The sequence below is a fragment of the Anas acuta genome, chromosome 14 (genome assembly GCF_963932015.1).
Source record: "Anas acuta chromosome 14, bAnaAcu1.1, whole genome shotgun sequence".
In the NCBI taxonomy this organism is placed as follows: Eukaryota; Metazoa; Chordata; class Aves; order Anseriformes; family Anatidae; genus Anas; species Anas acuta.
In genome coordinates this window covers 10,632,361-10,645,814 of record NC_088992.1, presented here as the reverse complement: position 1 = coordinate 10,645,814, position 13,454 = coordinate 10,632,361, and the positions used below count along the sequence as shown (strand labels likewise).

The window sequence follows — 13,454 nt, the reverse complement described above, 5'->3', positions numbered from 1 at the left end:
CCTCTGGTTGCCTTCTCTAGTCGGGGCTCGTCATTTCTCAAAGTCTGTCCTTTGAACCGAGCAGCCCTGCTGCCTGTAGCGCGTCTTGTCCTCCCCTTCAGCCCACGTTGTATTAATTGCTCCATCCAAGGTTATTTTCACATCTCTCCTCCTTACCAAAACCGTGCCTAAAATAGCACCCCCTCGTGTCACTATTTGGTGCAGAAATCTGCCGGCTGTCAGCAAGTTGAGCGTTTCCCATCTCTTTCTGCTCAGCAGACGTTGCTGCTCGGCGGGTGGCACTGGGAGCTGTGCGATTTCTCCCTGCCTTTCTCTCCCGAGGTCACCCCTCGGGGTGCTCCTGGGGTTAGAGGATCTGTTCCCAGCCGGCCCTTCCTTAGCAAATCGAGGTGCTGTGCATTTTAAAAGCGAGGGCTGTCAGAAAATTTGCGCGTGCGACACAATTCATGCTCCAGCAATTTTGTCATCTTCTGGAGAGCAGTGCGACTCGCTCTCCGGCAGCACGATCGACTGCCAGTAGGAGTGCCAGATAATTTTATAGGATAGTTATCAATCCCAGCGACGTCAGGGCTGGTTTCCAGGACACTTGGGATGCCCGAATCCTGAGGCACCAAGGCACCGAGCCTGCAGATTTGCACCAGCAGCAGGAAGCTTGTGTGGATGCAGGCATCTGACTGCGGAGCGGTGTCCGGTTGCGAGGCGTTGGATGACGTTTGAGGAGTGACACTTCAGAGAGGATGGCCAGGCATTCCAGCAGTTTTGAACGCCCGTTCGCTTTTGGAAATACACTTTTGAGTTCCCTTTGACTAACGCATGTGGGCATTGCTTTATAATAGCATTTCATGCTTTGATCGAAACATGATGTGACCGAGCACAAGCATTTTGCAACTACCTTTAAATGGGAAGCGTTTAATTGTTTGGGGTTTTTAGGGAGAAGAGGTGCTTTCATGATTATTATCAGGGCTGTGTCCCTGCAAGGCCTTCTCAGACCGGCGAAGGTTGAGAAATGCTGTGTGAGAGGCCCTGGCACACGGGGAGAGAGTGAGCACACCCTGTTACAAAGGACGGAGAGGCCGATGACTTAAAAAGGGAAGAGGATGCTGTGGGGAAGGTGTGCCGAGGTCTGGATTCTGGGATTTTATCTGTGACTAAAAGCATTTCACAGTAGAGTTAGAGTAAGCTGTGCTGTGCAGCCCAAGCAGCGCAGTGTGATTTCATCAGACTTGAGAAAATAAGCAAGACAGGGAAATTTATTGTTGCCTCTTCTCCTGGGTAATTTCCCCACCTCGGGGCTTAGCGCAAGGTGCTGACTTGCAAATGACACATCATTACGAAGCCAGCCCAGAGCTGCAAAGCATCGCTGGGAAAGTGGTCGGGAGAGCGGAGGAAGCTGCCTTTTGGACCTCGTTCATCCTGGTGCGGGACCTGCTCTGGGAATGTGTTGATTTAATTCCCACAAGCTGGTTCTCGGATGGTGCGAATAAAGCTGCTGACAGTGACTGAAACGGGATTTGACACTGGAGAACCTGTTAGGCTCAGTAAACGTAGGCCTGTTGGGAAGCTTCAAAGGGTTGTATTTTAAGCCACTTTCCCCCCATCTATCACTGATTTAGTGTTTTTGAATCTCTGGCAACCGGAGTTTTTATGATGAATGAGCAGAAGTTGACAATAAAGCCACAGAAAACGAAATGCAAGAAAAATCGAGAGCTAAGCATATTAAAAAGTATACAGACTTGTTTTCCCGTTTGTTTGTGTAAAAATCGAGTATTTGAGAAATGGTCTCAGTGAGTTACGCAGCAGGTTTGAAGACGGTCTGGCTTCTTTGATAAAATATGAACTATTTGAAAGATTTATAAGGGTCAGAAATCCTGCCGAACGTTTTAGTATTTAGAGCAGCAGGAAACCACTCTGCGATATTTTTAAAACAGGTATTTACTCAAGTAATTGGTTACTTTTTATGTGGAATAAGAAAACCTGGTGTAGCTATATTGGACTTGACATAAAAGAGAGGTATGTAATTTGTGAGCAAAACAGGGTGGAATGTACACATTGTACCTGGGGAGGTATTTCGAGAAAGACAACTCCTTGAGACAAAAAGCCAAAACAACAGACAAGCTAGGTTGCATGCCAGGATTGTTTATTCCTTAGTTAATCAGCTGTGTAATAGGTGTCCAGAAACAATCCCTTCTGCCCAGGTAGTTTAAGTTTCAACCTTTGCAAGCTTTGTGGCCTTCATAAAATGGATTACATGGAAGCTGGATGAAAAACACGTTTCTGAGAACATTTTGATTCAAATAATAATAATAAAAAAAAGTGGCAATGTTGGTGCCAACAATTTACTACAGAATATACGAACCAGATGCTGTTAAACTATAATTCCAAACAATTTGCCAGAATTATGTATTTATTTTATTCTTCAAGTCAAACTAAAGATATGCATGTTTTTTATTACTTGTGGATATAAACAAAAATGTGATGTGATTACAGCTAATATGAGGCAGGTAATGCCAAACAGTCGTGATTTCTGTGACTACTGCACTAGCTCAAGAAAAATGGGAGCTCTGTTGGTAATTATGTGCGAAAGGGTCATCAAAATGTGGCTGCTCAGACTGACGCGTATCAGGCTGCAGGCTGCTTAGTCACCAGATAAAGAGCATTGGCCAAAAGCATCTATTTCTCCCCTTTTCTCACAGTAGCACTTTTTTTTTTTCCTTTCCTTTTTTTTTTTTCTTAAGAGAATGGGGAAGAGATCTGTAAGGCATGCTGAGTTACTTATGTTCTGAAGTAATATAATACAGGGAAGGGATTCTTGTTATGTGATTCTTGTAGGCAATCTCGGACTTGCCAGTTCTTACCCAGCTGAGCTGCTTTGTGATGGTTAAAGAGACAGACATTGACGTCAGGACTGCCATCTTGAAAGGACAGAGTGAGTTCGAGGAAGAGTTTTTATGCCATTACATGTCATTCAGGTTATAAAGGGTTCTAGCTGGCACTCCCACAAGCTGAAACAGTCTTTACCTACTGTCAAGAGGCTCTCAGAAAACCTCAAATAATTTCCTCCAGTGAAGTGGCTACCTCAGTCATCTGTGGCTTGACGCAAAGAAGTGCTGAACATCCTGTAACACCCATCTTCTCAGGTCGGACTCCAAGTCGGCTGGGAGAAAAATACACCAGAAACTAGAGAAAACAGTTTCGAGAAGAAGCTTGGATTCAGAGAATTGCTTGGTGAAGTCACCAAAACCGAATTCCCCTGTGTGTTACAAAGAAAAGAAGAGTCTGCAAAAGATTTGTCACGGAGTCCTCGGTCTCATCCAGACAACGGGCTGCTGGGACACAGCGAGCTGTCTCCTGACCGAGTGCTGCAGTGTCAGATCCTGCTCAGAAAAGCATGGAAACTCATCACGTCTTTTCTGCAGAAATCATGTTTAAGTTTGAGGAAAGCAACTTTTTTTTTTTTTTTTTTTTTTTTTTTTTTTTTACTTAAATAAAACAAGAAGAGTTCTCTGGGTCCCCATCGGAAGACCACCCGTTATATGAAGTGCATCTTGGTTTTACATCCTCTAAGGTTAACGTGCTTCACTGTGGGCAGGATCAAAACCTAGAGCTGAACCTCCACCTGCAGTACAAGATTCTGCATTTTTGAACCCACCAAGCCCTGAAGCAATAGCTATAGAAGAATTAGCACTGCAATATTAATGCCAAAGCCTAGCGCAATGACTTACTGAAGTGTCACGGCTGATGTATCTACCAGACACACCCAAATTATGTGTGCTTATGATGCAGTTATATGAGGCAGAAGTTAAAGATGAGGGAGATTTGCTCATCCCAGGGTGTCCTTCTCCTTGGCAGTGCCAGATTCTTCCTATTTTTTGGTTCCTTGGGCTTTCTCCACACAATGAAGACCCAGCTTCATCAGTGGCATTTCCACGTTTTTCACTGGATTGAGTGTCCTGATACAGTTTTTCTTGCCCCTTTTCTTCCATTCACCTTCCTGACCCTGCTAACACCTTACCTCCTGAAGGAGCCACAAGTGAGAGTGCCGGGAAACATTCGAACAGCACTGCGTAGTTGCAATCGAAGTGGACATTGACCACATTTTTTTTTTTTCCTCTGGAAAAAAAACTGTTTTGGCATTTCTGTCCTTCCAACTCATATTACCCCTACCAACTTGCAGCCAGGCCAAAAAAAATAAAGTAAAATGCTGCTGTCCATCGTGTTAGGACTATCAGAAACTCAGGTCAGGTAACGGGACTATAATTCCATGGGGCTCGCCAAGAAGGAAACATGCCAGTGTAATTATAGTGGTAATTATAGCACCGTAGTCACCGCCCACAAAGTACGACTCTCTGCAGAGCACAATGATTCCAGAATCAGAGTCCAAACAATATAATGCTCGTGAATTTCCCGACCCGCCAATCCTGGCTCTCGCTCTGATTGACCTCAGATTGAAAGCGAATCCGCCTCTGCCGTGAATGGCCGTGCGGCTGCCAGCAAACACAAGCTGAATGGATGCTTCGCCTGCCTCCCCTCAGCTTTTTCTCCGCTGATTCCCTTCAGCCAGCAGCTGATGCTGAAGCTAAGGGCCGGTTTTTGTTTTTGTGCTGGACCTGACAAATTGAATTCAATTCTGCAGAGCGAGTGAGCGTACACGGGGCAAAAACACACATCCCCAGTCCCACCTTGGGCTCCCAATGGCTTTGCATAACCCCATTTCTCCTTGTACATGTAGGGGGTCTTCCCCCAGCCTGGGGACTTCTCAGTACAGTTCAGAGAAGAACTAAACCGTATCTTGGTAGCCATTCCTGTGGCCTAACAACCTCTCATGTCCCTCTTACAGGATCTGACACACGGCACACAGCCTGTAAACCCAGTTGGGTTGGAGGTATTGTGTGTGATGGTCCATTTGGGACCACCCTACACGTTTTCTTCCCATCAAATTATAACTACATTGGATTGAAATTCACATTACAATAAGTAATTACATTATGGTTCAGTGAATAATTATTTGTCAAACGTGGGCAGCCGGGTCTAAAACCACTCCCCAAATGTTATCAGTTCTGTGCAGGACTTGCTGACAGCTCCCAGTAAAGCCAGGGCTCCCTGCAGCGGGCAGTCACGGTGCTGGTGGCTCTCAGAAGAGCAGCTACTGAAATGGGAGCGGGCGACTTTCAAAGCACAAGGGAAAGCCCTGCTGTGCCATGGGGTCTGCTGCTTCCACTGGGACCTGTCTGAGGCCAGCCTTTCGCAGGGCTGATGCTAGCATTGATCTTTGAAGCATCTTAAATTATTACTTCCCACAAATAACTTACAGTTTGCCACCATGACGTGCATGTTGCCTGCATCTTCTGTACCTGTATTTATTCTGAGCATCGTTAAATGAGTTTTTATTGTGATTAATTAGGGTTAGATTTTGCTTTCTGTGTAAACCTTCTACTTTGCTGGGCTGTGGTGGCAGGAGCTCTGTGCTGTTGTTTATCCATCACCGTGTGCTCGCTCCGGGTACATCGTGCCCTGTGTATCCACAAGCACGCACGCCTGCTTCCAGTGGGATCCCACACCAGCGGAAACACGTTCTTCAAAGAGATAGCTAATTACTGAAGACTTTGTCTAAAGTTATAACAGGACCAATAGACTCTTTGAACCGGTTTAGTATTCATAATAATACATGGTTCGGAGCTGAATAAAAGGCTATAATTCTTTTGAGGGGTTCCACTGACATAATCAACCACGAGAGCTCAGCTAGTCAGCAGAAAGCAAAGATTGGATTATAGCTGGGCTCATCGGCGTGGTACCCTACGCGGCGGTTTCTCGTGTCTGCAGAGGAATTATTTCAGAAGGTTTTTAATTCGTATTTGAAGTTACTTTAAATCTATACCCCAAAATAGAGGAACTGCCGGATGTTGTTTTCCGTAAGAAAACCCTGAGAGATAATCTTTGCTTTCTTCTCTACTTTAGTGTAATCAGATTTTATTCTGGACACGTGTCCGTGAATGGGATTCAGTCCTTTCGCCCATCCAACCCCAAATAAGCCGTGGTGCTGCAGAACAACAGCAGCTGCAGGTCTGGCTGGAGCATAGATGCCCCTCAGCGCTGCCCTTCAGGTGGCTCTTCTCCCACCTGCTTAGCAGTTTTGCTGCTCTACGGATGAAGTCTGGAACCTATAATTATTTAAATGCATTCTGTACATATACTGGGTGGGTCCTTTTCTGTGGCTGTTTGAGCTACACCCGTTTTCATAGCCAGTAGAGGGTCCCATGTGCCAAATATGCTTTGCCTTTAGGTTGATGTCATATTGCATTTGTAAGTAGTTAGAGACCATGTCAAAATAGAGATGTGTTTATATAAATATTTATATATTTTTTTTTGATCGCCTCAGGAAACCAACTCAATGACTGAGGAAATAAATAGGCATGGAAAAAATCATAAGGGTATTGTTTATGAGCAGATTATAGTCAGATGATAATAACAAGCAGAATGAATAAATTGGAGAGACAGAACTGACATGATGGATACTAGCTTTAATACCATGTACTAAGCTTTCAGTACATCTTGTTTTAGGATTCATATTTCTTGAAAATCCACAGGAAATAAATTGGACTCTGGGTAAATGGCTCAGCCAGAGCTGACTGGAGGCTGGAATGTGCAGAATGAGACCACAAACAGCATGTCCATGGTCTTCTGCTGTCTCCCAGGACTCCTCTTTTCTCTGCCTTTTCAAATCCCTGTGTTCAGTCAAGTTTGTGTTCGGATAATTTATGCACACGGGAGGAGGTAAATGCTGTCTGCTCCTTTGTGTCTTCCTTCACCAGCGGCTTTGCAGGGCTCCCTGAGAGCATCTGCTGGGGCTCCTCGGTGCATTTAACGTCCCCAGCTGGCAGGTGGGGGCTGGTCCTCCCCAGCCCCTGTGACACACGGGGTTTTTTGTCCCCAGTGGGAAGGACACAGGCTGCCTCTGGCTGGAACACGGGGTGGCCGTGGAGCAGCCCCCGCTCCTGGGGAGCGGAGCACTAGCAGCCTGGAGGAGGGCACAGCTCCCAGTGCCATGTGCTGGTGACACAGCTCTTTGTCAACCTGTCTCACCCTCGGGCTGGGGAATACGCTGGAGAACGGGCACAGCAGCGTTAACGCTGAGTGCCTCTAGCTGCCAGAGTCTTTTTGGGAAACTGTTTGCTGGGCACAGTTTAGAACAGACTCGAGACTGGTATAAATTGCGCTGAGGTCAGCCTCGGCTTGGATGGCACTAGGATTAGATTGCCAGAAGGTTTTTCAATAATAACAGCAACCATCCTAACTAGTGACACAGTAATACTCATTTATATGATTTATGGGAACACTGTACGTAATGATTCCAGCATATACAAGCAGGACTGAACTTCTTTTTAGCCTCCTGAATAGAGGCAGCCGTGTAATGCACACAGGAGCTTAGTGCTCGTAGGAATATCCAGCACTGCCTGTGGCTGGAGGAGCTGTTTACATCCATCATTTCTACTGGCCCCATTAGGAGTTTTCGAAAACAGTAAGGAAATTTCCCCGGTCTTGAAACCAGGAGACCAGGTAGCCTCCTATCTGCTTTATGTTTCCATGTGTAGCACATCAGGCACAGGGACGTTGTTTGTATTTGGGTCTCGATTATCAGTGAGCATAGAGCTTGTATTGTCTTGGCTGGGCCCCTCATTGTGGGCAGACTGTCTGACTGCAGTGGGTTGAGTCCTGAGATCATACCAGCAATTCTTCCTCCACAGCCAGTCTCCCATTATAGGCTGTTGGAACACACTGGGGTATTTCCAAATTCTTTTCTGCATCTGTCTGGGAGGGTTACGGAGTTCCCTCAGCATTTGCCTTTCTTTCAATGAACGTGTGTGGCAGTCTTGATGTACTGAACAGGCCAAAAGCTTGGGTTTTGCGCTTGAAAAAAAAAAAAAAAAAAAGGCTGTTCAGCTCCTTCATTGCTGGGTAAGATTCGTTAGGTACAGAAGCCACAGTGTACCCACAGCAGAGCGCTCCTTGCACAGTGCAATCCAGGGCACCCTTGGAGATGCAGGGGGAAACATGGCTATATATACTGTGTGTGTATACATTCCTCACCGTGTGCCTGGAAAGCAACATTCAGTACAGATGTCCTCAGCTGGCTACGGAACAGTGAGAACAGACTCACACTGGCCTTGTGACAGTGTTATGCAAGATCGAGTGCGGGAGCCTGACGTGTGTTTTGTGCATCTACGGCCCGAACAAAAGCAACTCCGGAGGCTCAACGCAGCTGAGCTCGTGCGTATTAGCCACCCTGCAAGAAATGAGGGGAAAAGAGGAAATGGATCCCATCCCAGGGAACTCCAGACTTAACTCCTGGTCTTGACATAGAGCATCTTGGCATTATAATGTCCCTCACTCATTGCCCCTGCTAGGTATTTCATGTGGGACGTGTTTATGAGGTGGTGTGTGGCTGCTGAAAACTAGCAGGGCTCCTGTATCTGCACGGCATCCTGCATCTGCATGGACCCAGCAGCGAGAAAGTGAAGAAGTTGGATGCTGTGAAGGGGGGAAATACTGCGGTGACACAGGGAATAGCAGCACAGAAAGGAAAAAAAAAAAAAAAAAGTATGCATACAGATATGCTGTTTGCTGATTAGAGCTTCAGGGACTCACCAGTAACCACAGGCTCCTGGTTAGCAGTAGAATACTGATTTTGCTCTCAAAAACTGTATAAATTCCTCAAGTGGTACAATCACTGCCTACCAAGTACCTCGACTGGTTCAAATGCAGATCAGTATCATCTTCAAGGTGTTTTAGGGGAGATGAGATGGATTAGTGATTGGAGATCAGCTTGGTTTTGGATTGTTTTTTGGTAATTTTGTCTAAAATGCATTGAGTATTCCCCTTTTTCCAGTCAAAATCTCAATTAATTAGCTGACATAATAGTTCTGTGCCTATTTTGTGAAGTTTTGAGCAAATCTGTATGATTTCCTGAAGCCTGCTAACAGCTGCATCACTTTAGTGTGCCAAAGCGTCTCCTAAAATAATCAGATGATTAAATGTCCCACCAGGAGGATATGATTTCTCTAGAATTGATGTCTGCTCCCTGCAAATTTAAACTTTATCCCATTAAAATGATTAGGAGTTCCTTACTCTCCTACCAAATATTCCCTCCGTGTTTTAGGGATCCAAATGACATAATCTAAGTGAAGATATTTCCATTTCTCACATCTTGGGTTAGGTCGTGTATCATTCCCTGCCATCTATCTTGAACATTTATGGGTTTGAATGACATTCAGCAGGCTGGGGTACCTGGGCACTGCTGATGGTGTTGGAGGCACCATATCTAAACTATGAATGTATTGCACTCTTGGTTGGAATTCCTCTTTGATTGTCTGCTACATGGGTAACAGTAGATTTGTCTGCAAATGAAAGCTTCAATAGCCAATGCATTGACCAAGTCTCTTTTGGCATTTCTTACTGCTGCTGTTGGGTCTGCCGAGGGCAATTTAGGCAGATGCCCCTGGCTGTGCTCCAGGATGTGTCTTTGTCTCTCTCTCATTGCCATCTGACCAGTGCTGTGATGATGGAGCTCTTGGAGAGCTCCCTCTGGTTTAAAAGTGCCGTCTGATGTTGGCTGAAGGGCAAGGGTCCTCCCTTCTTCCTCCCTGGAGAGCGGGCTCGTGTTTCTTCTTATCACATTCTTTCCTCCTGTCACGTCTGCCAGCCTTTAATTCACCGAGCTGTTTCGGAGCCAACCTCATCTCTTGTGACACCAGGTACAATGACCTCTGTCCCGGCGATGTGATTTTCCACCAGGCACACCTGCTGCTCACTCGTGTCATTCTCCTGCAGAATTTGGGCTTTGCTCAGTGCAGACTGGTCCAGCTCGGGACAGCTGCTTCCCACCAGCTCGTAGAAATGGGGAATCCTTTGGGACGTCACCGCATCACAAGCTGATTTCATCACAGTTTTTCTCAGAGGCTGCACGGGGAGCACTTCATCTCTGTCACCCTGGAGGAATGGCTGGGGAAGTGTGATTTGCCCCCAGAGGCAGCACTTCTTCTACTCTCATCCGCTGGATGTGTCTGAAAAATGTCCAGGAGAAAATATATTAGTGCAGTTAACAGATGGATGAACTCACTCCAAAACAGCACCTTATGGAGTTAATTTGGCTACATTTCACAGGTAGCACAACACGTAGCTGAAGCGGAGGTCCCTCAAAGCCCAGCAGCACCAGAGATAGTGATCGTTTCATCAGAAATCCACTCAAGTTATAAATGTGAACTTCTCTAAGAGCTGGGTTTCTCGTGTAGTCTGATGGAGCTGATAATTACAGCTTATTTAATTTTTGCAGTTTCCATGGGCTTCAGCAGCGCCCGTTTTCCATGGCTCAGAAATGTTTCTGGCTTTCAGGCTGTCAGCATCATACCTTCACCGGCAGCTGTGTGGCCAGTGTTTTACACGGGCCTTGGGAAGGGAGGCTGATGGTGACTCTGCTGCTTCAGCAACTTCTGGTTTTCCCTGATGTGGTTTCCCTACACTTGGGCAATCCTGTCACTGGCGACCTTTGCCTCTATTCTGCCTAAAAATTCATCTAGCCTCAAAGCCACGTGGGAAACAGACGGTCTCCTCCGAGCCGTGGGACACCTACCACAAGCTCGCACTTGGGCCACCTCCAGTTTTTAGCCAGTTCACTAACGATCCTTTTCTGAAGGGCTTCATTCTGTACAGATGATAGGACTGGAAATTACTTACAGATGGGAATTAACAGCTGGTGCCTTAACAAGATCCCTATTTCTGCTTCCCTGGGGGAGTCTGTCTAATTTAGGCTCATTCAGTACCTTCTTTTTCTTCATCAGTGCAGATTTGGAAGTTCCTTCATTGGGTTGTTTATGACCTGACTTTTCACTAGAGCTATTTTATGGAGCCCTTGTGAGAACAAGCATCTTTTCACATCACGAGTTCTGCATTCAGCTCAGTACAAGCTGCCTTGCAAATTCACCTCCTGGCTGGAGTGCTCCATCAGGCCCTACCACAGCAGTCTCCTCGTTGCCCATGATGTGCCAGGTTCAGCTCCTGCCTCCGTCTGGTATTTCAAAAGGTTCTCATCATAAGCTATCTGCAAAACTGGAGCAGGGAACAATAATAATAAAAAAACTAACAGCTATTGGTACAGGCTTAAGGACTAAAATCCATCATAAATACTGCAGTGGCTTCTCAGCAGCCCTCCAGCCTGCACAGAGGAGCAGCCTGATGTGCTCTTGCACTCTCCAGTCCATCTGCACCCTTCTGCATCTCTTCAGCCATCAAGTCACTCCTTCCCAGCTGGAAGACCTTGCCGGCTGTGCTAGTTCTCACTTGTGAACTTGCTTACAGAGATTTCACAATCCCAGCAGGCAGGACTTTAATCTTAGCCCCTGCTTCAAGTGCAGGCTGAAATCCTAAGCTTGACCCTTTTGGAGAAGTAATTTCTTTCCCTCTACAGGCACACCACAGTGACCATGTGTTCTCCGTTTCCCCAAGTAAACCAAGCAGTCTTCTATGACTTTCAGCTAAAAGATTCATAGTTTGTGTTCTTTGCAGGGAAATTAAAAAGAAAAAAGTCCCTCACAACCCATTTCTGCCTTATTGAAAGTTCTTATTTTTGCACTAATTTAAATTTTGGGGTTAAGGCTATGATGTTGGGCAAAGTTTGATAATGGATGCAGATGTTATATGGGTGACCCTGATGGATCCTCACCAACGAGGTGGCTGTCACTTCCTTAATGTCTTTTCCAACCATTTTCCTTTGAAGGCTCTGTCTGAAACAGGAGATTGGAAACCTCCATTAGGCAAACCTGAGTTACTGCTTGCATGGGCTGTATTCTCAGCGTAACGGCAAGTGCTGCTGAAGTACTGCATTGGGTGAGAAGCTAAGATCTCTGTCAGAAACAGATGCAACACAGCAAGCATCTGTTGAGGGAAGTGTCCTGGAGAGGGTAAGCGTGTTCCTGCTCACTGCACCCACTCCTGGGACAGTCCCCAGGGGTCTTTCAGACCTTGCTGACCCCTACAAACTGTCTGTTCTGTCTCTGCCTCTTCAGGGCTAGTACTTTTTCCATATTAATAGGAAAATGTACATTTTTTTCCCTCTGCTGTTGAAGCCCTGATTTCACAAAAAGGGAAAATGATCTTGGATTTAGGCCCCTGCTTGTGTCTCTGTGAGCATATTCCCAAGATCAGGTTCTCTTGCCCACTCACTCATTTGGGTCCCCAGCCCAGCAGGGATCACTGCCATAACGATTAATACCCAGTCTTTCTCTTTCATTATTGTTTACCTTTTTATTTTAAATTGGAAGTTTGGGTATCTCAGCCCATCGTTTGCAGAAGGATTTTGTTGTCGTCAGCTTGATTTTTCAGTTGAGATAGGGTTTATTGCCGTGTTAGTATTGTGACTGTAAAGGCACAGTACGTTTTCATCCATGGTGTTCCTTTCCTAAGCAGATCAATCCCAATGAACTCTTACTCAGCAAATGATGTGAGCCTTACCAAACATTTGCTCAGAAAATACATTCTGTGGTTAGGTATACTGGCATGTTTGCTGATACGGCCATGCTTCAACAGTACACGATTGGAGCTGGCCTGTGATTTATGATCGTGGGGTTGATTGCAAAACAAGGGTTTGTTGCTTCTTTATTTTAAAACGTATTGTGCATAGCATAAGGGTAAAAACCAAATCTTCTCTAAAAGCATCCGAAATTTAAGAAGAAAAGACAAAAATTTTGATTCCAGTTCTGCGAATTGTGACAACATCCTTTTGAGTGCTCTGTGCCAAACAAACAAACCCAAGTGATTCTCAGGGTGTTTAAAAGGAACTGAGACTCAGCCTTTCATGAGGTTCTGCCAAAGCCCCAAGTAGACGCAGACGCTGATGTCAGAAGAGGGCTGCTGCAATTGTCTTGTTTGCTGTGTGAATGACAATACGTGTGACCGAATCCCAGTGCCCAGCGCATCTCAGTTGGAGTTTTTCCATTGGCTTTGGTGAGAATTGGCTCAAATCCTACATTTGTGTAATGTGTTAATGTGTTAACTGTGTCAAAAAACTTTGCGACACCATTGACTATTGTGCAGCTGATGATCTATGGGATGATAGCTGTATCTGAAGAGGACAGACGACCACAGGAATTTCCCGCAGCGTCTGTTGCATTGTTATTAAAGACAGAACGATCGTATGGTTCTGACAGTGCAATTTCATTATAAAACCAGTCGATTTTCCAGGAAGTTAACTTATGGGTTGCCACCTAATCACCAAACCAACAAGCAGCTGTTAGGCTGAACTGAGAACAGTTTGCTTTTGACTGGATGATTATTATTTTTAACCATCGCATCGTTCGGTGTTATTATTTTTGGTTAAGAACGAAAAACAAGGCTCTGCTTTGTGTCCAAGCAATAGATAAATAATATCACAGCAGAAAGTATGGGAGAAAAGCCCTGTATGCCCT

General features: G+C 45.5%; 1 protein-coding gene across 2 annotated transcripts in view; it reads left to right on the top strand.

The window, feature by feature from the left end:
- The window catches only part of BNIP1 (BCL2 interacting protein 1), a 112,640-nt gene that overhangs the window by 67,805 nt on the left and 31,381 nt on the right, over positions 1 to 13,454 (top strand). The window lies entirely within an intron of this gene.